We start from the raw sequence: 27,708 nt of genomic DNA on the forward strand, positions 1-27,708 counted from the left end.
AGTACCCTTAGCATACTGAGTAAACTGTGTGGGGTACACAGTTATTTATTTATTTTATCCACTCTGTTAATCCATGTTAACAGATAATTTTAGATCTTAATCCCAAAAATGAAGCAAATTAACATTTCAAGTGGACCACACTACAGGAAATAGTTTGATTGAACCTCTACCATTGAAAATTTTTTGGAGGCCAAAGAAGTTTTGGATCAAGCTGATGTTTGTGTTTTCTCTTCATCCATGTCTTCGTGATCTTATGAACAGGTTGGATGACAAATAAAAATTACTTTGGACCCTAGGAAGGTTTCAACAGTGGAAATCATCATTCCACATTGTTCCCTGTGTAATCGTCCACTTGACATTTGGATTTACTTCAATTTTGGGATCAACTCCTAAAATTAGCGTTAAAAATGGATGGACGGTGTGGATAAACCACATACAGTCACAGTAGGCCTAACTGAGTTTACTCAGTACGATAAAAGCGTACTGAGTAACTCAGTACGCAATCCGATTTCCCTCGTGGAAGCGGATGGCGTACTGAGTAACTCGGTACCGATAGCGTACTGAGTAAATTGTGTGGGGTACGCTGTTATTTATTTATTTTATCCACTTCGTTAATTCATGTTAACAGATAATTTTAGATCTTAATCCCAAAAATGAAGCAAATTAAAATTTCAAGTGGACCACACTACAGGAAATAGTTTGATTGAACCTCTACCATTGAAAATTTTTTGGAGGCCAAAGAAGTTTTGGATCAAGCTGATGTTTGTGTTTTCTCTTCATCCATGTCTTCGTGATCTTATGAACAGGTTGGATGACAAATAAAAATTACTTTGGACCCTGGGAAGGTTTCAACAGTGGAAATCATCATTCCACACTGTTCCCTGTGTAATCGTCCACTTGACATTTGGATTTACTTCAATTTTGGGATCAACTCCTAAAATTAGTGTTAAAAATGGATGGACGGTGTGGATAAACCACATACATTCACAGTAGGCCTAACTGAGTTTACTCAGTACGATAAAAGCGTACTGAGTAACTCAATACGCAATCCGATTTCCCTCGTGGAAGCGGATTGCGTACTGAGTAACTCAGTACCTTTAGTGTACTGAGTAAACTGTGTGGGGTACACAGTTATTTATTTATTTTATCCACTCCGTTAATCCATGTTAACAGATAATTTTAGATCTTAATCCCCAAAATGAAGCAAATTAAAATTTCAAGTGGACCACACTACAGGAAACAGTTTGATTGAACCTCTACCATTGAAAATTTTTTGGAGGCCAAAGAAGTTTTGAATCAAGCTGATGTTTGTGTTTTCTCTTCATCCATGTCTTCGTGATCTTATGAACAGGTTGGATGACAAATAAAAATTACTTTGGACCCTGGGAAGGTTTCAACAGTGGAAATCATCATTCCACACTGTTCCCTGTGTAATCGTCCACTTGACATTTGGATTTACTTCAATTTTGGGATCAACTCCTAAAATTAGCGTTAAAAATGGATGGACGGTGTGGATAAACCACATACATTCACAGTAGGCCTACTAAGTTTACTCGTGGAAGGGGATTGCGTAGTGGGTAACTCAGTACCCTTAGCGTACTGAGTAGACTGTGTGGGGTATACTATTAGTTATTTATTTTATCCACTCCGTTAATCCATGTTAACAGATAATTTTAGTATTAGGTCCCAAAAATGAAGTAAATTAAAATTTCAAGTGGACCACACTACAGGAAACAATTTGATTGAACCTCTACCACTGAAAATGTTTTGGAGGCCAAAGAAGTTTTGGATCAAGCCGATGTTTGTGGTTTCTCTTCATCCATGTCTTTGTGATCTTATGAAAAGGTTGGATGACAAATAAAAATTACTTTGGACCCTAGGAAGGTTTCAACGGTGGAAATCATTATTCCACACTGTTTCCTGTGTAATGGTCCACTTGACATTTGGATTTACTTCAATTTTTGGATTAACCCCTAAAATTAGCATTAAAAATGGATGGACGGTGTGGATAAACCACGTACATTAACAGTAGGCCCAACTGAGTTTACTCAGTACGATAAAAGCGTACTGAGTAACTCAGTACGCAATCCGATTTCGATCTTAGAAGCGGATTGCGTCCTGAGTAACTCAGTACCCTTAGCGTACTGAGTAAACTGTGTGGGGTCCACTGTTATTTATTTATTTTATCCACTCCGTTAATACATATTAATAGATAATTTTAAATCTTAATCCCAAAAATGAAGTAAATTAAAATTTCAAGTGGACCACACTACAGGAAACAATTTGATTGAACCTCTACCACTGAAAATGTTTTGGAGGCCAAAGAAGTTTTGGATCAAGCCGATGTTTGTGGTTTCTCTTCATCCATGTCTTTGTGATCTTATGAAAAGGTTGGATGACAAATAAAAATTACTTTGGACCCTAGGAAGGTTTCAACGGTGGAAATCATTATTCCACACTGTTTCCTGTGTAATGGTCCACTTGACATTTGGATTTACTTCAATTTTTGGATTAACCCCTAAAATTAGCATTAAAAATGGATGGACGGTGTGGATAAACCACATACATTCACAGTAGGCCTACTAAGTTTACTCAGTACGATAAAAGCGTACTGAGTAACTCAGTACGCAATCCGATTTCCCTCGTGGAAGCGGATTGCGTACTGAGTAACTCAGTACCTTTAGCGTACTGAGTAAATTGTGTGGGGTACACAATTATTTATTTATTTTATCCACTCCGTTAATCCATGTTAACAGATAATTTTAGATCTTAATCCCAAAAATGAAGCAAATTAAAATTTCAAGTGGACCACACTACAGGAAACAGTTTGATTGAACCTCTACCATTGAAAATTTTTTGGAGGCCAAAGAAGTTTTGGATCAAGCTGATGTTTGTGTTTTCTCTTCATCCATGTCTTCGTGATCTTATGAACAGGTTGGATGACAAATAAAAATTACTTTGGACCCTGGGAAGGTTTCAACAGTGGAAATCATTATTCCACACTGTTCCCTGTGTAATGGTCCACTTGACATTTGGATTTACTTCAATTTTGAGATCAACCCCTAAAATTAGCGTTAAAAATGGATGGACGGTGTGGATAAACCACATACATTCACAGTAGGCCTAACTGAGTTTGCTCAGTACGATAAAAGCGTACTGAGTAACTCAGTACCTTTAGCGTACTGAGTAAACTGTGTGGGGTACACAGTTATTTATTTATTTTATCCACTCCGTTAATCCATGTTAACAGATAATTTTAGATCTTAATCACAAAAATGAAGCAAATTAAAATTTCAAGTGGACCACACTACAGGAAACAGTTTGATTGAACCTCTACCATTGAAAATTTTTTGGAGGCCAAAGAAGTTTTGGATCAAGCTGATGTTTGTGTTTCTCTTCATCCATGTCTTTGTGATCTTATGAACAAGTTGGATGACAAATAAAAATTAATTTGGACCCTGGGAAGGTTTCAACAGTGGAAATCATTATTCCACACTGTTCCCTGTGTAATCGTCCACTTGACATTTGGATTTACTTCAATTTTGGGATCAACTCCTAAAATTAGTGTTAAAAATGGATGGACGGTGTGGATAAACCACATACATTCACAGTAGGCCTTACTGAGTTTACTCAGTACGATAAAAGCGTACTGAGTAACTCAGTACACAATCCGATTTCCCTAATCCGTACTGAGTAACTCAGTACCTTTAGCGTACTGAGTAAACTGTGTGGGGTACCCAGTTATTTATTTATTTTATCCACTCCGATTTCCCTCGTGTGTGGTTCAACGTCTAATCCAGATCGGATTGCTTGCTCTTACTGTACTGACTAAACTCAGTTGGGCCCACAGTGAATGTATTTGGTTTATCCACCCTGCCAATCCCATTTTCCAGATCATTACAGTGGTTTAGCCCAAAATTAAAGCATATCCAAAGCTCAAGTGGACCATACCACTGGAAACAGTGGGAATAATGATTTCCACCATTGAAATCTTCCTATGGCCCACAGTGATGTTTATTTGTCATTCAATCTGTTCATAAGATCACAAATACATGGATGAATGGAAAACTAAAATATCAACCTGATCCAAAACTTCTGTGGCATCCTAGAAATTTTCAAGGGTAGACATTCAATTCATACTGTTTCTTATGATGGTCCACTTATGATTTTTATAGGCTTCATTTTTGAGCTCATGCAATAAAATTATATGCTAAAATGAATGGCTGGAGTGGATAAAATAAATAAATCACGGTGGCCCCACAGATTTTACTTAGAACGCTTAGGGTACTGAGTTACTCAGTACGGCTTCCAATCCAGACTTCTGGACGTGGTTTGGCTGGTTACGCTGCCACTTGCTAGGTGGCTAGTGGTGGGTGCTATGTAGACCCCACCATGATGTATATGTTTTATCCATACCGTCCATCCATTTTGAAAGATAATTTTATGTCTTGATACCAAAAATGAGGTAGATCTAAGTGTCAGGTGGACCACACCATGAAAAAAAAAAATTTGATTGAACGTCCACCATTAAAAACCTCCTAGGGCCTCTATAATGGTCGTTTGACATCTAACCTATTGATTAGGTCATACAAACTTAGAAGTTAGAAGAAGTGAAAAAATATTTATTAGCTTCATACAAAACTTTTGTGGCCCCAAGAAGTTTTTAATGGTGGGCGTTCAATCAACACTTTGCAGTCCACTCGAGATTTGGATCAACCTCATTTTTGGGTTCGTACCATAAAATGATATAAAAGAATGGGTGGACTGAATGAATGAAACACACATATCATGGTGGGGTTCACGGAGCACCAACCACTGGCCATTGGCTAGAGGGTTACCGGCCAATCCATTTCCCGTATTTCCTGCCAAGTGCGAAAGCCTTTTCGCATGAAGTTACTGGCCAGAACCTAGGTGGGATCCACCATGATGTTTGTGAGAAATCCACCCCATTCATCCATTTTTTGAGATTATGTTAGGACATGGGGTAAAAAAAATGAGCTCGTTCAAATACTAAAGTGTGCCGAAAACGGAGGATTGAATGTCCACGGTCTAAATATTCGTGGGGCCACAGAAGTTTTGAATCAAGATAATATTTTTGTTTTTAGTTCATCTCAGTAGAAATGATGTTATTATGAACAGTGCAGATGACATGCAAACATTAATGTCGACCCCACAGAGCCCTGCTCGTTGGGTGGGGTAGGACGCAAAGACTCGCTACTGACGTCACCTAATTATGTGGGCCTCACTATAATGTATGTGTTGTATCCACACCGTCCATCCATTTGTAGAGATCATTTTATGGCATGAGCCAAAGAATGAATCAGATCCAAAGCTTGAGTGGACCCCACCACAGAAAACAGTGGAGAGAGTGACACTCACCATAAAATCTTTTAAGGGCCACAAAAGTTTTCGATCAAGCTGATATTAGTGTTTTCCCTTCTTTAATGTCTACGTTAACTTATAAACAGGTTGGATCTTAAATAAACATCACAGTGGACCTTAGGAAGGTTTCAACGGTGGGCATCTCTCTCCCTATTGTTTTCTGTGGTGGGGTCCACTCCAGCATTCAATCTGCTCATTCTTTTTCTCATGTCCTAAAATGATTTCTAAAAATGGATGGACGGTGTGAATAAAATAAATACATCAAGGTGGGGCCACATAACTTGGTGACATCACTTACAGTCTTGCCAGTCAACTTGGCCGTAGCTAATCCACCTCCCTCGGCGTGCGTGAGTGCAGGAGACCGGCTCTCTCTCTCTCTCTCTCTATATATATATATATATACAACAATAAGTTGAAAATGATCAGAATACATAAAAATTAAAATTATAAATAAAAATAAAAAATCTTCCATATGGTCCACTCCTAATTTAGCTAATACAACTAAGTATCTTCAACCTCTTTATCCATACATCATTTCATCTATTCTGCACCAATACAAATGACACCACATATAAAAATAATATTATGGGACTAGTTGCACAATCAAAATCAAACAGGAATTGAAGGGTGCATTTCAACAGTCTCGTAGGCTTCATCACAGATTAGTAACCCAAACACCACACAACTTGGACAATAATATTATGATTGTTTAATCCAAAGCAATGCATAAGATATTTGAGCAATTTCTTGCACAGACGAATACAACGAAAAGAAAACTATAATGTGAAATGAGCAAAGGAAACATTTCGACTTGCATGGAATTTGGCAACCCCAAAAAGGAACAAGCCCCTTGTACAACTTACATATTTTGGAAAACAACAGAAGACAGTACTTTAATATCCAAAGATGTTAAAGCATATATCTTGAAACGGATGGCAATAGAGTCTTCTAAATCTTGATCTCGACTTTGGAAACAATAAAAAAGGGTGAAAATGAGCTTTGGAAAATCCATTCTCATATTTATATGCTTCCCACGAGTTTGCTAAAACATGTTTAATTTGGTTTGCCAAAATAATGAACTTTATATGGATGATAGTTCCTGTGGTAGAACATCTTACCTCAATGTTGTGCTAAAAAATATCACCACTCCAAGAACATTAAAATCATTGAAGATTACTCTATCAATGCCATACAAGAGCTGATAGTGCAAGTTTGCATAAAGTCCCAAGAAAGCCCCATAGCAAAGAGCATTGGTACTCATGGTTGGGATTGTCACCGGTGCCCTACCATGAAAATGTAATGATGGTCAAGAAATTTTGAGGGGTAGCCCATCCACAGTGGTGCCTATTAGATCATTGAAAGGGGCAGAATTGGAAGGCTAGGATGTTCCAACTTGGGGGAGTTTTTGCTGCATGGCCCATCCACAGTGGTGCCTATCATATCATAGACTAGATACCAAACCATGTGAAAATTTGTAGGAATTTGGAAGAATCATAATTCCTCCCATAAAGAATGCATTATTTGCTTTCACAGTTAAGTCAAATGCTTGGATACGTTTTGAATACTTGCAGATTTATGAGCAAGTTCTCTTGAAGCCATAATTTTCTCGGTTCTTGGAGGACCGTAAAACAACAAGTTGCGAAATGGTGCCTGATGGGATTTTGTATCTGCAGTATTGCCAACAAGCTGTTCTATTCACAAATAATGCCAATGTTATAAAGCATTATATACCTGCAGAGAATAAGAAGCAAGCAAAAAAATGCTTCCAAACATTTGTTTGCATAACCCAAAAGGTACCTGATGCAAGACAATTAACCACTTGCTCTAAAAGCTCGAACTGATAGAGCATGGCGAATTAATCCATTTATCTCATAGCTCAGGCCCCACATCCATGGGTTAAATCCTCTGCCGAACCCTCCTCGTGGGCCCAAAATCACATGGGTTCCACCTCACACGGGCCCAAATCACATGGGTTCTACGACCGTCCACCCCTAGTGTGCCCCCGCATCCCATAGGCCATCCCACTCGAGTCCAGTGTGAAAATGCTCCTGCGTTAGTACCTCGTTGCGTAAATCCCCGTTGTAAGAGTTGTTACTCCCCCAACAGCAACAACAAGCTTATTCCGATCTAATAGTATGGCCTGCAAACCACCTACAAGATGTAGAATAAACCCTTTTAGTCAAGCACTGACCTTGTTTCCCAAGCATATAAAAAGACGTCTGCATCACATTTAAATCTCTCCAGCAAGCAGGCCCCTGGGAGGAAATTAATCAAGAGTTTTTGAAGGATGAGGAAATTAATGAAGATGGATATGCCTTCGAAAAAAATTTAATCAAGATGGATAACTATCTTTTTGTTGTCTAAAGGTTAATTATCTGTTATCTTTTTCAAGAGTGCAATCACCCAAAATTTTCGCAACATTCATTTTGATGAATGAGAATTTATTAATAAAGAAATAAAGAAAAAGTACGATTTTAGAAACACATTACATATGAATTTCAAAAACTGACCTTTCCAAGGCTGCATCCAAGTCTGGCTCCTCTTTGTAATTGAAAGCTTCATCAAAGCCTAGCGCGTTCTTCAGAAGATCAACCTGAAATATATCATTGAAATTTTATCTGCATCATAAAGGGAATATGCCTCAACGCAAATAAGGCTGTAATTCCTACAAAAGACCTGCCTTCTGTTTCGTGCCAGCACTTCCAACAACATAACCGTATATCTTGGCAAGCTGGACAACAAGCTGACCAACTGCTCCAGATGCTGTAGAGACAATGAGTAGATTGCCCCAACTTTCATTTTGGGTGATGTCAAGGTGTAGCCGAACTTTTGGATAAAATCTTCTACACACGATACATTTTCCTGGGAAAAAAAATGTTGTATCATAGCTTCTTAGACAGCTCTATCTCATTGTTCTCTCTACATATTTGCTAACAAAGTATGATTTATGATGCACATCTCCCTCTCCACTGTGGGACAAGATTTTACACTTGAAAAGTGAAAAGGTAATTTTTACACAAAAGTTTCAAACGTCACAAACTGAAATATATGTTGTATATTTTTACTCCAACAAAAATCACACAGATGGAGAAATCATAAACCCATCAATAATAGGTGGCCAAAAGTTCTCATTCAACCAATAAAAGGCTAAATATTCCATTAGTAGGATTTCCAATGGGGGGACATTTTTGGTGCATGGGCCATCCCTATTTGAGTCCGATCTTATCAACATTTTGGATGATGAAACCGTAAGCATGCTGGTAAAAAGAGAATGCCTGGACATACTATACAATCTCTTGGACAAACATTACATAATACCTCATGATCAAGGTATTCAAAATTGGTTACGTAATGGCCGTAATGGTCATAACCGTTACACGTTACAGGATCAAAACAGTCGTGACGGCCGTTATAGAAAAAAACAGCCCGTAATGGGTCCCGTAACGGTCCTGCAACAGTTTTTCAAAAAATAAAAAATGGCTGTAACGGCCACCACCGTTACCGTTATGATACAGGCCGTAAAGGCCGTTACGGCCACCGTTACCATTTTGGAACACCTCACTCGTGATTCTTTTTTTGACAAGTGTATAATACCTCATGATTTACTCTTACCAAGTGAAACAGAAGAAATATTTGGTATTTTGACTGATCCAAGAAGGACAAGAAGCTTTTATCACATAACACAACTGGTGTTTTGTTTCTCTACAAAATATCATGTGTACTAACATCTCGCACTCACCATTGCTGGTTGATGGGGATCATATGCACATTTGAATATTGATTTCCTCCAACTCATTAACATTTGTTAGGAAAGAAACATGCACTGGGATTCCTGCCCACACTCAATGGACAGCAAAAGATGTGGCAGGAGCACATCTTTTCCTGAAGCATGTCGGAGTGTGTGTGTGTTTTTTTTTTTTTGCCTCTGTTGCATGTGTCGCAACCCACTGTAATCCACATGCTGAGATGATCTTATGGTTTGAACTGTGAATATTCTAGCTACTGCCATAAACAAGCTATTGTCCATAATCATGCTTCATTAACAATCCTAAACTTCGATTACTAGAGTTCAACTGCGAGCCATTGGAAATTTTCTTTCCAATAGTTCTAAATAAATTCATGGATAGTGATGGTCATCATCATCTCTTCAGCATAATTTTCTTACAGTGACTTGTATTAACAACATGGATGTTTCAAATAACCAAAATATTCAGCATGTGGGCCCAGTCAACGGCGGCACATGCTAGAATTCGAACATGTGGGCCCAGTGATCAGCAAGACATGCTAGAATCTGGACCACTACAGAAGCAAAACAAACTCATTATCATAAATTAGTTTCCATAGGCCCTGTTTATTTGCCACTTAAAAATAATTTCACCTCATTTTAGTTAACAGTATGTATTAGAAATCGTAGTTTATCTGTACTGTTATTTTGCACCACGGGTATCAATTCTTTAAACAGAATAGTGCATCTGTTCTGTAATTTTGCACAAAACACTGAAATAGAATTTTCTTACTCTTCTTTTGAGTCCGACTGTAGTAGGAATTCACATAGAAGTTGGTTTTGAATGCTGCATCTTCAGAACCAATAGCAGGAAAACCAGCAACAGATTGTGTAGGATTTGGCTAAGGCGGAGATAGAAACTAGCATAGCTGGGAACCAACTAGCCAGCTATGCTTCTCACCCTCAAGAAATCAACTCTACTACATCTCCTTAATCATCACAGTTTCTCTTTCTTGGGAAAAAAATGTAAGCAAATCACACAACTCCAATGCAATGAATTTTCAAGCTTGTCAAGGAATGCTGGAATGGGACTGCTTGCCTTCCCAGCATCAATACAGGCTCTTGCTCCCTTCTTGTGATGGCCACAATCCAACCATTGATATCTGGGACTTCTGCACCCACAGCTTGAAACTACCAAAATTAGCTTACCACCTACCTCTAATCAAAGGTACTAGCCTGAAGTGGGTAGACTGAGTGAAAGATACCTCATTTCAACACTGAGGTCTTGGTATCGATCCCTTGTGGGGGTGGCTAACAGTGAAGTGTGAACTAACAGTGGGGTGTACTAACCAGTGTTTGAAATATCGGTATCGTGTTACATGTCGCATTTTTGGGATACGGATACGTATCAGTTATCGCATGGGATATATCGGTTGTATCGTGTAATGTATCACTGTTGTTAGAAACATTGGGAAATTGGTTGAATTTTTCGATGTAACTTCGGTGATTATTAAAAAAGACATCAATACACATTTATAAATTAAAACATTACAAAAAACAAGTACACATACTAATCTATGCATTGTCTAACTGAATTGATGCAAGTATATTCAATATCTACTCATATAATTTATAAATGTAAGAAGACAAGTGGAAACATAAGCAATACATTCAAAAGCAAAAGAAGAATCACTAGATTAGGTTACAGACATGTTTGATGTGATGTTTGAACACAGATTGCAAACAATTTGCAAGAAATTGGAAATTTTATTTTCTTTTCAATTTTTCGTAACTCAGCCCATCTCCTCCAAATCTCGAAATCGAAACTCCCAATCCATGATTTTTCATGCAAAACATGAAAAATCATGAATTTGTAACAATCTGACACTAATTTAACATGATTTATAGATAATAAGAGCATCGAAATTCGAAAATGCCCATTGGATAGAACATGTGGGATATATCGCACTACTTGTGCATTTCGTATCGCACCGGTGGGATACAAGATATATCGTGGGATATATCGGCCAATATCGTCGATATTTAAAACAGTGGTACTAACAAGCTAACAAAAAAAAAAGGGTTATAGCCTGAAGAAAGCCATTTCCATTTCAATGTCGAGATTTACAACTTTGAATCCGCTCCACAACTACAGGAATATCATTTTCGGTCAGTGTTGTAAAACAGCACCGAAACCGTCCAGGTTCAATACAGTGGCAAGATGACCTGGGGAGTTACATTGATCTTCACTTCCTTCAGCAGTTTTTTCCACAGCTCGAGCTCCCCTTTCTCGCTATAAGAGCAGATTCGCTATGGAATTAGGCAGCATGCCTTTGAAACTATTGTTATGAAATCCAAAATTTATCTCTTATTGGCATACATCAGGACTCCAACGATAATTTTGGCTTGTATCACATTCCCTTCCAGCCTGCATGTCCAACTAGTTGAGATTCAACCGCCAAATCCACAATCAGCCAATGATTCTTACTTTGTCATCTTCTCTGCCAACAATTGACTGACGATCGAGTAGAGACCCTGTCTCTCGCTCTTTGATCTCACCCCGCCTCACTTCACTATCCACTCTCTCCCTCTCTCCACTATCTACTCTAAGACCCAATAGGTTCTTCTCTTTTTCGATGTCATCTAATCTACCCCTCACCTCTTTTTATCCTACTCCCAATTTTATGGTGTAACACGACATTATTGAAGCAGTTAACGGGCGAGAGGAAGCCTTTGAATATTGAAATAACATGCAATTTTCAGAGCCGAGAGCAGAAATAACATGCCATTGGAAGCATAAAAACATCAAAAGCAGGCAAAAAGTTTTTTTTTTTTTCCTTCTGGTAAGTAACATACCAAAAGAAATTGAAACAATCCCTGTTGGGGCTTCAGATAGACACCCCCTATTATGTACGAGCTGGCATTCAAAATCACAGTGTAAGTAACAGAAGGTCATGTTAATGTTACGTTACAATCTAACATATAAAAAAATCATCCCAAAATTACCACCTGTTGAAGGAAGGTAAAGTGCTGAATGCCAACAACACATAAATCTATAGGAGCCTGAAGATGAAAAGGTACCACACAAAGATTTCACCAAAAGAATTTTTTTCTTTAAAAGTGCATGTCCATGCACATGGGCCTGGGTGCGCATGGGCCAGTGTGTATGTACGTGAGTGGATGTGATCATGTATGTACGTGTGTGGCGCGTGTGTTCTTGCACAATCTGTGCGGCAGATTTTGTAATTGTTTCCTGTTTCAGCTTCAAAATAATTCTTCTCTTTTTATTTCAGTCTTGATCTCCGCTTCAAGTGCAAGAGAAACCACTTGGCATTTCGCGACAATCAAACATCTGAAACCATATATATGAAAAAATAATAATAATAATAATAATAACTCAGTCAAGCTCAATCAAAGTGCTTGGTAATAGAAGAAATTCAAGACTCTGGAATTGGACTTTTCAGGCTGATTTTGAATGGCATTGCAGGTATATAATCGAGAATAGAAATCAAACCAAGGTTCTGAAGTTTTCCAGAATGTATTTCTGAAGAGAAATAGGTTGGAAGCGGTGCCTTCAGCTTCAGCTTCAATTCCCCATATATATATGGGGGGGAAGCCTGGATAAAAGTCAAGATTTCAAGGAATCTCTGTTTAGATGATAAAACATATTATCTTTTCCTAAGAATAATATCAAGAATCCCAACATAGAAGATACAAGAAAGCAGAATGATCCAATGATTTCAGCAATGGACACAAGTTCTTGATTTTGATTAGTTTTATATAAAGATTCAAAGCAATCAAAATCAAGCCTGGAATCTATGAAGGAAATGATGGTTGGATGTAGTGTTACTGTTAGAGGAAACTAATGCTTGTAAACTTAAATGGATTTTTTGTTGCTTCCTAAGCTTAGGTAATGGGTTTACACTATGAATTGTGAACTGGGTTTTGCATCTTACCCTTACACTGATGGATGGAAAAGTCCATCTATGAGGTATGAGCTTTTTCATGTTGTCCCATTTAAAGTTTTACATGGGACAAACTAACTGGATGACCTTTGCTCATTGGATGTATTATTTTCAACTATCCATTTGCAACCAGCCCATAATTGGACGGATGGCTGTGAATGATCTTCTAATAGACATAAATATCATTCTTTATATATATATATATATATATATATATATATATATATATATATATATATATAAATAAAGATTTTTCAACTCATTTCAGAGAGAACTAGCATCAAGTTCAATCGTAAAAAATCATCCACTTTCTAAAATCTTGGATACTTTCAGACATCCAACACGTTGGATTTGTTTTCCTTTTTTTCTCAAAGTTTCCAGTATGTTTAGTAGCAGAAATTGTCACAACCAGCGAGCGACTGTCTTCATTTAAATAATGAAAAATAGGATGGAAATGGAACTTACAATTGCCTAAAGGTACCCTGACCAAAAACATTTGATGTGCCGCTAAAGCCACTCGAAGCTGATGAAATTACACCAAGAAATGGTGAAGACAAGGGAATAGCTTGCATGATTAGAATTGAAAAGAACAAAAGAGTTAAATATAATTTTGAGTAGCCAAAACTAAAAGAAGGTATACTTGAAGCACCAAAAGCACTAACAGAAGAATCAAATGCAGTACTTGAAGCACCAAATGCAGGGTGCTCGAAGATCCAAAAAGAGGGGTGCTCGAAGCACTGAATGCTGGTATTCAGAGAACATAAACTAAAATAAAAAAGATTGCTATTAAGAGAACATAACTATTATGATATAATTAACAACCTTCTTGGTTTAAAATAAAAGTTTAATAGAATTGTCCGAAAAGGTGAATTGTCCAACTCCAACAAACAGCACAGTAGACTCTAATCGGTGAACTTAACAAAGTAACGATACCACGCAACAAATGACCCAATTCCAACTTCGCCTAAAGTCAAATGATATCTGTCTGGCACAGGCAATTCGGCATCTCCTTTCACAATGATATCAATGGCAACCTTGTATAAATCTTCCCGAGGAGGTTTGCCATGTACAACTGGCATGGCCGCATTCTCCGATTGAGCCATCGACCAAAACAAGTCTCCCTTGAGAAACGAGCTCGCTACGCCAATTGTACAACTGGCATGGCCGCATTCTCTCTACGCATTGACGATTCCCAACTGAAGGTCCACCAGTCAATTGTGGATTCTCCGATTGAACCGATGTGTTTGCTTTGAAGCCTGAAGCCATGCGTTGCTGCTCTAATAAAGTTCCACACCATATGTTATATACTATGATAATTGAAGAAAAATTATTGCCACTAAATTTTTTTTTAAGGATACAGTGAAAATTGACCTATATCATCTCTTTGATACCCCCAATTTCGCGCGTAAGAAAATCTATTTTGGACGATAGCTTTTGAATTGTGAACGATTGCTCATCTATTATCCCTTTATACGAAGACATATTTTCAAGAGTTGCAGCGGACCCCCTAATATGTGTTCGGGAAACGGTGGTCCCAACACCTCAAACATGACCCCTTGTATCAGGACCAAATACTTGAGTCAATGGATCGTTGAGGATGTCGTGAGAATTACTTTCTTGGCTAGAAAGTAATTCTTTGACTTCGTCCTACAATATTATACAATTACATAAGTAATATATTGGCATTGATATTGAATTATATAAGCTTAAGCATAAGATAATGAGGTTACCACATGTGAAGACACGTTATTTTGAATAGAACCATCATTTCTCATATGGGCTTTGATCCACACTTCAGTCCTAATCGGGGTGCCGCCATCTTTCTTTTGGCGTTTCTATATTTGGATGAATTTCACATTATTAGTTATTAAGAAGGCAAAGCAACTAAAAAAATTTAAGTTATAAATAACTATCAATACTTACCATTTCTTTCTCGATTCTCGCGTAGCCATGCCTGCCACTCGTATGATAAATTTTCGGATTCTTCCTATTCTAAGCATTTTTTTTCCTTTGTTTTACAGTTTTGGGATCTGAATTATGTTGAATGAACGATTCCCAATCTTCAGGCCTAACTTTTGGTGGACGGTTGTTTAATTTATCATCATGATTTGTATGGGGATCGAGGTACTCTGTCCTCAATTTGATCTTGTACTTCCTAAACATATCAGACATGCTTTTAAAGCATTTATCCTTGTAAGACTGAGGAATAACAAACTCGTCCTACAAGAAAAATTGAGATTGAATTTACTTGAAGCAAAAAAAGCATAATGGTTAATTTATATCGTAGGAAATGTTGTTATATCCTACCTGTAAGAGCTTCCAAAGTTCTTCTTTTTTACTCTTTGGCATTGCACGTCAATCCTTTATGGCAATAGAGACATGGGTGCGAACCAGATCTCCACTTCTTATAGCCAACCTATGCAAGTGTTCGCCCACAGGTCGACCAAATGCATTTAAGTTGATCACAAGTTTATTTTTTGATGACGAAGAAGTTCCTAACCCATACAAAACTTATATTGTATCAAAATAATATTATTTAAAGTAATGCATTAAATTATCATGGTAATAAAGGAATTGTATTTACCTGCATTTTTTGATATGTATGCTTGTGAAGTTGACATGTTTTCCTCTACTATTGACACGTCTAAGCGTGTTTGTGGACATAAAATTATATAAGAAGAAATCATCATGCAAATAGAAATTCATTTATCAAGATATTTTTTTACATCATATAAAATGGCAAATGAATTAACATAGAGTATGATAACAAAAAAAATTGTCTACAACTCATAGTCAATTTCCTTTAGAATATATTCTAAATTTGCATTCTCGCCCCTAGAAGAGGAAAACATAATCGGATCTTCTAGTGTGTCCACATCTTTCGTCAATCTTTTTGGTGTCATTAAAATAACATATAACATACCATCCAGGCCTTTTTTGATCCTTGGAGTAGATGACTTGACTTAATTGGGATGCAAGTATGAATCGTTCATCTCCTTCCTTCTCATGTACTTTCAATTTCTCCATGTTTACCAATACCAAATTTGACTCGGGATCAACAATGCAACCATTGGTCTTGTCTTCCACTCTAACCCAATCACAATAAAATACTGTTTGACGGAAGACAGTGTAATCCGACTTGATTATCTGTTTTACTACATAATACGTGGTTTCATCATCTTTGTAATTCTTATCTCTAGCACTTGCCATGTATTTAGTGATAGCTTTCATGGATACCCCGCTATTTTGTGTTGACTTGGGAGTCTCATATTCACTTGGAGAGAATAAAAAACCATTAACGCAGTACTTGTTATAGCATTTTGCCTTAAACGTAGGGTCATCTGTTAATCGTTTTAATGTCAATTTGCCCTCAACGAATTCCAACTGCAAATAAGAAAAAAAAACAATAACTATATATGAACAAATATATCACTCAATGTTTTAAAATTAAATGGATAATTAAAAATAATACCTCCTTTCACAACCAATTGATGAAATCATGTTCATTGTTCTTCGATATACCGCCCTTTCTTCTTTTGTCCCTTTGGTGTAAATATATTTCATATTTCCTATATGAAATATAGGTAAGTATTTATCTAAATACTACACCTAATTCGATATTTTAGAAAAGTTATCTACTTAACTTTATCATTCATAAATTCCATCGGAGTAGTATAAAACCCATTTACGTACTTGTTGATGTTGTATGTTAGTTAAGTATATATTATTGTTGTTATCCAAAGGCTCTTCATCGCACACACCATCCTAGTCCAGGAACGTTTAATGTGTATGCTTGTGACTTCCTCTCTCACCATTTGGCATCTACTCCATACAATACAAAATACATTTTTCTACAACATAACGCTCTGCAATACACATTTCAAGATGTGTTGTATTCTTTACGTATCCTTTATAAATTTTCATTAACTTGATTGGAGGCATCCAATTAATAATATATTATCAATATATGACGACGATGAAGTCTAAATGAATTACATCAAGGTTAGATATTTACCTTTCAAAAGGATATATCCACCGAAATCTAACTAGACCGCAAGTTAATGCTTCGTCAGCTAGATGCACCATAAGGTGAATGCTAATAACAAAGAATAAATGAAGAAAAAACTTCTTGGAACACACATTGCCACAACAAGACGTTGTTTGACAGTAATTATATTATACGCACTTATCGTCTTCGAGCACAGGACATTAAAGAAGTAACAGATGTGTTGAATATCAATTCGCAACGTCTTATGTTTTGAGAAAGAATGTTGTAGCAACACATGTAGTAATTCACACATAATGACATGATAATCATGTGACTGTAGTCCCTTTATCTCAAGAGTTTGTAAGTTCACAAGAACTTTAAATCTAAAAACTATACCCTGTTGGAACCTTTAAGTTGTGCAATGTTTGACAAACAATTCTTTCTCCTTGCAACGTAGAGTAAATGGTGCATTTGGTTTAATAGTTCTACCATCTGCTGCATAAATGGTGCCTTTGGTTCTTTCATTATGTTCATTCTTTTCAAATCTTCGTGTGCGCTTAAACCATCCTTAGTTTTATCTTTGACTTCTAAAATCGTCAACAGAAGATGGTCACCAACATTCTTTACAACATGCAATACATCCAGTTTATGGCGAACTGGTAACTCCTGTCAAAACACATTTACGATGGACTGTTAAGTTTTTATTCACTGACATATATGTATATAAAAGTTAGTAACAAGGAAATTACCTTCCAATATGGCAGGTCGAATAGAATCAATCTTTTGTACCAGGTGGTTATATTCCCAATCAAATCATTACCATAACTTTTTCATTTCTCCCCTTCGATTTACCGATATTCATTTGAATACCGATTACCTTCGCTTCAACCTCTGAACCACTTGACCAAGGAGGTCTTATTTCTTCTACTTTATCATTAAATGCCGCTTTTTGGGTCCTAAAAACATGATTAATAGGAAGACATTTTCGGTGTCCCTGATAGTACTTTTTGCCACTCTTTAGCCATTCAGCAATCGTTCCCTCAACACAAACAGGGCAAGCATATTGTGCATGTGTAGCACATACTGATAAACTCCCATATGTAGAAAAATCATGAATTCCCCACATTAACATAGCTTTCAAATTAAAAATTGTCTTCGAATGAGAATCCTAAGTTGACCTCCATTAAGCCACGAATCCTTCAACTCGTGAACTAACGATTCTACGTAGACATCAATGTCCTTACTCAGTCCTTTCGGACCTGGTATCAATATTGTTAACATTGAAATTTCTCTTTTCATACACATCAAATGTGAGAGATTATAGGGCACTATAACGATAGGCCAACAACTGTAGACACTACTGAGATGTCCAAATGGGTTAAATCCATCAGTTGCAAGTGTTAAACGCACGTTATGACATTCATCTGTAAAATTTGGCCACTTGGTTTTTATTATCATCCAACTTGATGAATTAAATGGATGCCGCGTAACACCACTATATTTTTTCGGTTGATAATGCCAAGTCAATTTGCTCTGCTATCCATGGCACACTACAAAATAAAGTTTAAAAAATTGACTGCTTATTAATTTTCTTAACAAAATGTATATGGGATAATATTAAAATTATATTTAACCTTGAATGTTAACCTGTATAGCCTTTGTAGTGTTCACTCCCCAAGTATAGGGTTGTGATGTAGTAATAAACTCGGTAAGACCGAGGTCGAATCCCAAGGGACTGATACCTGTACGTTATCTGAAACCAAGTAGAACTAGAACTAGACTAAGATGTGATCTAAACTAAATAGAATTTAAGGAGTAATTATGGAATAATTATCTAATAACTTAAGGAATTCAAAGGAAGGAAACTAGGGATTCAGATGATCCACTTGTAGAGATCAGGGAGATCTTATGCCTGCATCAAGAATTATGGAATTTAAACTGAACTTACTTGATCTGGTTTTCAAGAGATGAAAGGTATATGAATTAGAATGGATTCCATCATCTAACCATGCCCAGGAGACAAAAGCAAATAACAGGATTAAACTAATTACCAACCAATCAATAGTGCATGAAAGTTAGGAAGGGTACCGTCATCCGACCATGCCACATGAGACGATGGTGAACAATAGGGCTTCCTGACGTCATAAACATAAAAGGAAAGGAATATGCTCAAAGCTACCACAGACCCATTGTAATTTCAGTCACAATAGACCATTAAAAACTACAAACATTCCCTTAATAATTAAACCATAATCAAGTTCCATTCACGATTAAATAGTAAAATAAACAAATAGAGTCTCCCATCTCACTACAAGCTTCACCTCTTAGCCCTAGCTAAGAGGTTTAGCCCGTCATGATGCGGCTAACCTTTAACAAAGCAAAAGAAATATCAAGGAAAAGAAGAAACCGGCTGCCTCTTTCTCTCTATCACGTTCCAGCCACGTCCCTGCCTCCACGGCTGCCCACGCCAAGCTTGGATCCCCCCATCCCTCTACTCTCTTTCTTCTTATAGGCAATACCATCTTGTGTGCGTAGCCTTTACGCATAGCAGAAGACGTGCGTGCGTAATAGAGCTTACGCTGGATGTTGGTGGGCCCCACTTCTTGGTGTCAGGTGAAAGATCCACGCCGTCCATTAGATTCTGCTCGAAAAACTATGTAGAATTGACTGATTTTGAGTTAGATTCGGTGTGGCCCACGGAACGTTTCATTGCACCGTCCGTCTTCCGTTTGGATAAGAAATTCACATGATCGCTTGTATGGGACCAGAAAGGAATCATATCCAGGGTCTTGGCCATCCTCCAGAGCAAATGGACGGGTCAGATCATCTAATGGAATGATGGGTGGGGCCCACTGTCAAAACCCAGTGGAACACGTCCGTCCAGTGACGTGCGAAACTTCTCAATTTGGATGTTTTTCGTAAAAAATAGGTGGGGTCCACTTCTGATGGTATTTTCAAAGATCTACTCCGCTCATCATTTTCTTAATAAAGTATAAGCCTATGGGTCAAAGTATGAAGTAGATCTAAACTCTAGGTGGGCCACACAATCAACTTGTGATGAGTCGATACAGAACGTTGAAGCAAACCTCTTGCTTACGTGCATGCATGCATATGAATTTCATTATATTTACAGAATTGCCACTCTACCTTCTAGAAACATTCGTCGTTCGTTTCTCCCTACTGCACCATCCAAAAGAAGTGAAATTTGGCAAATATCCACCGTTTTTCGTGCTCTTTCCATCAGTTCAGTTTGGGTCCAGATCTCCCAAGGATGTCCAAGATGCTTTCTTAATGGTTATTATCCTCTGATCTCTCTATTGGGTCACTTCCACGAGGATCTAATGGTTGAAATTTGACGTGTACGGTTAATTTATGGTCCTCAGGCCATGTATGAAGTTTCGAGCCGAGTGGATGGTGGAAACCCTGTGATCTTACATTCTGACTAACTTTCAGGCCACTTAAGCTTTAGTTTCTCAATTTTCTTGGATCTCTGGCGTGTATATCCATCGATCTCGGTCCCCTGGAGTCCATTCCTTGCTCTGGTGACTTCGGAGCATTAAATCCATGCTTTTAATACTCTTTTTCAATCAAAGCTCCTTATTACATCCTGCAACAAAAACACGATTAAATTATAATACTAGACATTATCGTGTATATAAAATCAGTCAGTAATCGGGGTCTGATATGCAATATTTGACCCTCAACATGTAGCCTTGGTGCTAGAGGAAAATATCTCAAAACCTTCAATGGAACTCTAACACCTTTTTTTTTTTGCCAAGTAATCTGGCATTCATCTCAATGTATGACATATCGGACAAATTTATATATCTTTATACTCTTTCTAATAAAGAATACAATCATTCAAACATGCATGTATAGTCTCATAAGGCATTCTAATGAGTTGATCATCTTTTTAACTTGATATGTGCTCATTGGCAACATTTTCCCTACTGGTAACAACTTCTTAAGCAATTGAAAAAGTTCATTAAAGTTGTTATTCGACCGACCATTACGTGCCTTTAAACTATATAACTCAACAGTAACCGATAATTTTGTGAGTTCTCTAGGGCAAAAAAGGTACAAAGATTGTCTTGCATCATTGAATAAAGCCTTATATATTCATGCATGAAGGTCTTTATGACAATCTTTATTCCTTCTAAGATCATCCATAAGAGTATCAACATGTTCTACATTTTCTTTTAAATGCATCATTAACAAGTTTTTCCATTTTAGGATACGCATAATCGGATTGATCATCAAACATCGATAATGATGGTTTCTCGTTACTGTTCACAAGACTTTTACCATGAAAAATTTGATGTATGTATGACTTATCAATACCGTTAATGAGCAAATGCTAATGAATCTCTTCAATAGTGAACATCTCACTCTCATTTCTACATTTCACACATGGACACGAATAATGATCAAATCTACCACTGTTGTTCTTTGTAAACTCAATAAAATGCACAAGTCCATCCAAATATTCTGGACTTAACCTATGTTTGTCTATCCATGCTTTGTTCCTTAATGACGACATTCTGCAATAAAAGAGATAATCAAGTCAATTCTTGATTAAAAAAATATATTTAAGTGTTTCCACGAGTAGAATCAAAGTACATGTGTTTAAAGTGACTACATGTTAAGATGATAGTTGGACCTTATTAACTAAATGTGTTTAAAGTGAATAAACAAATTCTAGAATTTCCACGAGTAGAATCAAAGTAATCAACCTAGTATTATCTACTACATACTAATAACATACAACCAATATTGGGGCACCATACCATAAGCTACAAGAATATCATGTCCCCCTAAACAAGGTATCCTCCATTGATAACACACACACATACATACACACATATATATTACAAGTTTTTTATTTCCATTCTCAATCACAAGTCCATTCATCATCCAACTAACTATTAACAGCATTTATAAAAATAAAAAATATCCAATCAACTTTGTACAATAATTTGCAACTTAAACTGCTGGGAATCGTCATGCACCCTAATGTCTTACGGCAGAGTGGGTTCTGAGGAGTTATAAGTTGGACTTCTACAAAAGAATACAAATGAAGCGGTAAAAATATAAATTAAGTAAAACTGTAGCTAGGCAAACAATTATATCTGATTCGGCAGGTTATTATTTGTAGCAGGAGTGAACTTCTAACAGACAGGATTATATTCCTGAAATAAAACAAGCACCATCTTTCAATTCAAGTTATAATGAAACAAAATAGGAATATGGTTCATTTGATTAAATAGGTATTTAGTATTCTATAGAAGCATTTGATGCACCACATAATCCATTACATTGTCAAAATCCATGTTGTATATTTGAAATAGAATGACTGCTTTGCTAAAAAGAAAAGAAAAGAAAATTAAGGATGAGTTGAAGGAACCACGATCATGAAAAAATACCAATCAAAAGGGCCTTAAGTAAAATAATACATATTTCTGATATCTTCTCAAGTTAGTCAAGATTTGCCTGATGATTGAGATGGAGCATTTTGTTTCTTTCTTTTTTATAACAACAAGACTAACCATACCTATCAATTCATGAAATACTCATATGAGTTCTAAAAAGCCTACCTATTATCACCTACGTGAGGTTGTTCCTGGCTTATAGAGTTTCTATATTTGGTGACTAAATCACCATCATTTAAGCCTTATCCTAAGTAATCGGGGTCAGCTACACAAATCAGTACACGTTTTTCAATCCTTATTCCATTTACCACAAGGCTTTGTATCCTATTACATCTTCTTCACGCATCGCTAGTGAAATATTGGTTTTCAGCACAGTCGAACCACAAGGGCCTCGGGACACCCAATTGATACTGAGCACTCTCTAGGGGCACGCGCATGACTGGAGACTTCAAGTGCAATTTTTTTATTTTAATATATTTTATATTGCACGTGTAATACACATTGATCTTTTAAGCATACTAGCTCTCCAACTAATTTTAAGATGATGTAATAGAACTTATTTAACAAAAACAAAATAGAAAAAAAATAATAATAAATTATTGTGTAAATTAGACACTGACAACTAGACATAGCTCCCTGAAACACACATCCACTCAAGCATTCCAATGAATCATCATTCCAATTAAACCATTCAAATTCTAACCATCTCCTTGACCAAACCCAATCTTCCATACCCATCCCACCACACCCGATTTCTTTATGAGGCAGCAGAGAAATAACCCAAGAGTAGATAGATGAGAGCTGCTCAAAACAACAAAGAAATCATCCTTCAGAAGACCTAAACATTTTGAGATCTAACTATTTATCTCCTGTTCTAGCAATCAACATTGGAAAACCCCTCATTCATTTTTTCAGATGAAATACTTGAAAAAATAAATCGAAAGAGACAGAAAAGCAAAGTATTCTTTAAGATACCTTTCAAACATGCAAAAAATTTTGTCTAACCAAATGCTCCTCTTTTCTTGTCGCTTTTTTCCTGCAACCCTTTCCTTTTCCCTTTCTAATCAATTGCTACCTTCCAAAAAGGTTCTTCTTTTCCTCCTACAGAAAATAAAACCTCTTTTGAAAACTCTCAAAGGATTGATTTTAGGGCTTGGAAACAAGCAATTAAGGCCAAACCAATCTCTTTAATCGAGTAGCTTTGAAAGCTCTAAAGCAAAAGTATTAGAACAATGTTTTAGGGAATGTACAAGTGATCGCTGAGGGAAAAGGACACAGCTAAAGCAAATCTCACTATCTTCCACAGTAAGAACCTTCAAAGCTTTCAAATCAATGAGTCAAAACCCTATGATAAAATAAACGGCTTCAATCCCAGTAAATGAACAGATTTCAGATCATAACAGAACAGAATCACTTTATTTCTATAGGAAAGAGCTCACAACCTTAAAAGCAAAGAATCGAAATGGTAAATCGAGCAAAAAGGCAGTTCGGATGAACAAGATCAATACATTGTAGTCCAATTCAAGAATCTTCAATCGACTTACTTGAAAAACTTCAAACGTTGAGCAAAAACCTTCAAATCAAGCACCAAAATCCTCCAAATCCACTCACTTCAACTGCATCTCCAACGTTTCGCTGACGAAACTCGATTTTTTGCAAGGGAAAGCACCGAAACGCATCAAATCCAGCAGATTACTGGCATTCTTTCCATACCTAGACAAAAGGATAACTCATCATTTCTAAGAAATCGCCGAAATTGCCAAAAAGTGCAGCTACCAATGGAGAGAAACGAGATCAAATCCAGAAGAGATGAGAATAAACGAGAAGAAATGGGAAGAGAAGAAGAGAGAGAGAGAGAGAGAGAGATGAGGGTTAACGTTTGCCCTACTTAAGTTTTAAAAATGTTCCATATTTCTACACTTCACATTAGGAACGACTTAAAACCGTTCCATAGTCGTTCCTAATCAATGATTTTGATGTAGTGCACATACATCATGGTGGGCCCCTCAATGCCCAACACTATAGGTACGGATAGGTGGTATTGGGGTCACCACCCAATCCCCTTCCATTTGGAAGTTTTTAGGTCAAGTACCCATCTATGCCATCTAACAGTGGCACCAGCTCAATCAAATTCGTCCATGTCCCAACACCACCAAGTTGGGTTACCACTCAATCAGAGTCCTTTTAAATGGAAATTGGGTGGTGACCCCAACACTACCAAGCTCCATGGTGTTGGCCACTATAGGGCCCACCGTGATATATGTGTTTTATATCCACTCCATCCATCCATTTTTTCAGATTATTTTAGGGCATGAGCCCGAAAATGAAGCAAATTTAAAGCTCAAATGGACAACACCGTAGGAAGCGGTGGAGATAATGACACCAACTGCTAAAACCTTTCCATCGTCCTTGTTGATAAGGTCACATGGACCTTGATGAAGAGAAAACACAATATAAGCTTGCTCGAAGCTTTCTAACCCACAAGAAGTTCTTAATGGTGGGCATTCAATCACCACTATTTCCTATAAGGTAGTTCACTTATGTTTTTGATCTGCTTCATTTTTTTTGTTCATACTCTGAAAGGAGTTGGCAAAACAAATGGAAAGCGTGGATAGAGCACATACATCACAGTGCACTACACAACACCTAACACCACCACCTAAAATGAACCCACGTGGGCCCCACCATGGTGTATGTCTTTTATCCGTGCCGTCCATCCATTTTGCAACGCTCATTTTAGGTCATAAATCCAAAAATGAGTCAAATCTAGATCTCAGGTGGATTGCACACAAAACAGTGGTAATTGAATGCACACCATTAAAAACTTCGTAGGGCCCACTGTAATGTTTATTTGCCATCCAACCTATTGATTAGGTCACATGGACCTAGCATATCATCTTGATCCAAGACTTTTTTTAGCCTCAAGAAGTTTTTAATAGTGGGCATTCAATCGCCACTGTTTCCTAGTGTGGTCCACCTGAACTTTGGATATGCCTCATTTTTTGGATTCATAACCTAAAATGAACTCGCAAAAAGGATGGATGATGAGAATAAAAACAAAGATATCATGGTGGGCCCACAGAGCTTTTCCGGCAGCCAAAAACATCGAATTCTCCAGCTACACATGACCATTAATGTGAAGGCGATGTGGATTCGGTAGTGCCCCCTCCACTAACGAGGTTGGTACGAGTCGGTGCTAGAAAGGTTCCGTGGCTTACCATGATGTATGTGTTTTATCCATGTCATTCATCTATTTTCCCGACTCATTTTAGGGCATGAGCCCAAAAATGAGACAGATTCAAATCTCAGGCGGACCACACAACAAGAAACTGTGGTGATTGAATGCCCGCTATTAAAAACTTCTTGGAGGACACAAAAGTTTTGGATCAAGCTGATATTTGTGTTTTCCCTTCATCCAAGTTTGGGTGACCCAATCAACAAGTTGGATGGCAAATAAAAATTACAGTGGGCCTTAGGAAATTTTTAATGATGGACGTTCAATCACCACTATTTCTATGGTGTGGTCCACCTGAAACTTAGATCTGGCTCATTTTTACGATCATGCCCTAAAATGAGCTCGTAAAATGGATGGACAGAGTGGATAGAACACATACATCATAGTGGCCCCACAGCACCGGCCAGTACCGATATCTTGGCACTGGAGGGGGTCACTATCCAGTCCTGAGTCCCTCAGAAATTATACACATGACATGCAATGACTCAAATTAAACGGCCTAAATTGTGCAAATCACTACCGCTAAGTCAAAATCCCAAAATAAGTTTGAGGAATGATCTTAACCTCTCATTCATGGACACTTATTTGTTGAAATTGGACGATTGGATATTTTTCATTTTTAACCGCCTAAAAATATTCACCCATCAGACAGTAAGATCAGCAAGTAAAATTGGTTTGGACCACACCTAAACTACGGCCCATAGTTTGAACGGTGTAATTGAAATTATGTGCATTTCAAGTATGCAATATCTAAGGGGTTGTTTGGATGCCTGTAAAATCATTAACTGATCCGATTATAGGTAATCCGATTACATTGGGCGTTTGGGTGGATGTATTTGCCTGCAAATTGCAGGCTGTAATCCAATTACAGCTTTTAGCTATAATCTGAAATTACAGGTAAAGGGATTTCAAGCAGCGGCCCTAATTTTTGAAAAAATTTAATGCGAGGAAGTTGCAGATCTTCCAACGGCTATGCAAGGACGTTAAACGAAACAAAATGAAGGAGGAGAAGAACGTACCTTTTCTCCGGCAAGTGTCCGGACCTGTCACACTCTCTCTCTCTCTCTCTCTCTCTCTGCTAGGGTAGGAAACCTAGAATGAAGAAACCCTCGAGCAATGGGGCGGGGATTGGGTACTACCGCAGCGGGACCTAGTTCAAGACGGACGGTCCTATCAGGGACCCTGTGAGGCCCATCATGATGTATGTGTTTTATCCATGGCGTCCATCCATTTTGGAAGATCATTTTAGGGCATGAGCCCAAAAAGGAGGCAGATAGAAAGCTCAAGTGGACCACACCACAGGAAAAGTGGGATATGAATGCCTTCCTTTGGAAACCTCTTGGGGTCACATAAGTTTTGGATCAGCCTGATATTTATGTTTGCCCTTCATTTAAGTCCATGTGACCTTATAAACAGGTTGGATGGCAAATAAAAATCACGGTGGATCTTAGAAATGTTTTAATTGTGGGGTTCATTGTCACCATTGCTTCATGTGGTATGGCCCACTCTAGCTTTTTATATGCCTCCTTTTGGGGCTCATGCCCTAAAATAATTTTTCCAAAAAAATGGATGGCTTGGATAAAACACGTATGTCAAGGTGGGTAGCGAATATGGTTTTAATCGGATTTTTTTTCATTTTAATCATACTTCTTGATGGCCATCAATTAAAAGGTTTGGATCAGATGGTCCTGATCACCAATTGGGTGGCCTTTGCCATCCAATAGATGAATATTGTGTGTGTGTGTGTGTGTATATATATATATATAGGTTATGTCTATTTGGCTTACTAAAAACATGTTTAAATTCGTTAGTTGCTATTTAATTTGATTATGTTTATATTTAATTGTTTATATTCAATAATTTCTCCTCATGAAAAGAAATTTAAATTAATGGACTCACTTTTATGACCCACTAAATAATTAGTTTAGCATAAAGATCGATTACAAGCTTTATTGAGTTTGATTTATTCTAATAATCTATTTTAA

General features: G+C 37.3%; 4 long non-coding RNA genes across 14 annotated transcripts; 1 reads left to right on the forward strand and 3 right to left on the reverse strand.

Moving 5' to 3' along the window:
* Positions 1-5,810: 5,810 nt before the first annotated feature.
* LOC131246378 (uncharacterized) lies at positions 5,811-14,132 on the reverse strand. 9 transcript variants are annotated; one of them, XR_009171340.1, is made up of 5 exons: positions 13,712-14,132; positions 13,537-13,594; positions 11,963-12,458; positions 7,893-8,244; positions 5,811-7,533 (listed from the first exon to the last, which is right to left on the reverse strand). It is a non-coding gene; the product is annotated as an uncharacterized LOC131246378 (long non-coding RNA). The 9 variants fall into 9 exon arrangements; XR_009171339.1 differs by having other exon boundaries at positions 12,116-12,458; positions 13,537-14,132; XR_009171342.1 differs by having other exon boundaries at positions 7,893-7,975; positions 13,537-14,132.
* Positions 10,321-12,217, forward strand: LOC131246379 (uncharacterized). The gene is made up of 2 exons (XR_009171343.1): positions 10,321-10,446; positions 11,159-12,217. It is a non-coding gene; the product is annotated as an uncharacterized LOC131246379 (long non-coding RNA).
* A 44-nt stretch (positions 14,133-14,176) lies between the features above and the next one.
* Positions 14,177-16,215, reverse strand: LOC131246380 (uncharacterized). The gene is made up of 6 exons (XR_009171344.1): positions 15,656-16,215; positions 15,379-15,566; positions 14,995-15,291; positions 14,802-14,906; positions 14,443-14,718; positions 14,177-14,346 (listed from the first exon to the last, which is right to left on the reverse strand). It is a non-coding gene; the product is annotated as an uncharacterized LOC131246380 (long non-coding RNA).
* A 1,390-nt stretch (positions 16,216-17,605) lies between these two features.
* Positions 17,606-26,905, reverse strand: LOC131246381 (uncharacterized). 3 transcript variants are annotated; one of them, XR_009171345.1, is made up of 4 exons: positions 26,743-26,905; positions 24,033-24,201; positions 23,464-23,589; positions 17,606-17,725 (listed from the first exon to the last, which is right to left on the reverse strand). It is a non-coding gene; the product is annotated as an uncharacterized LOC131246381 (long non-coding RNA). The 3 variants fall into 3 exon arrangements; XR_009171346.1 differs by lacking the exon at positions 17,606-17,725 and adding an exon at positions 22,188-22,248; XR_009171347.1 differs by lacking the exons at positions 17,606-17,725; positions 23,464-23,589 and adding an exon at positions 22,123-22,248.
* Between the last annotated feature and the right edge of the window lie 803 nt (positions 26,906-27,708).

This window comes from Magnolia sinica, chromosome 5 (assembly GCF_029962835.1).
Source record: "Magnolia sinica isolate HGM2019 chromosome 5, MsV1, whole genome shotgun sequence".
Taxonomy (NCBI): Eukaryota; Viridiplantae; Streptophyta; class Magnoliopsida; order Magnoliales; family Magnoliaceae; genus Magnolia; species Magnolia sinica.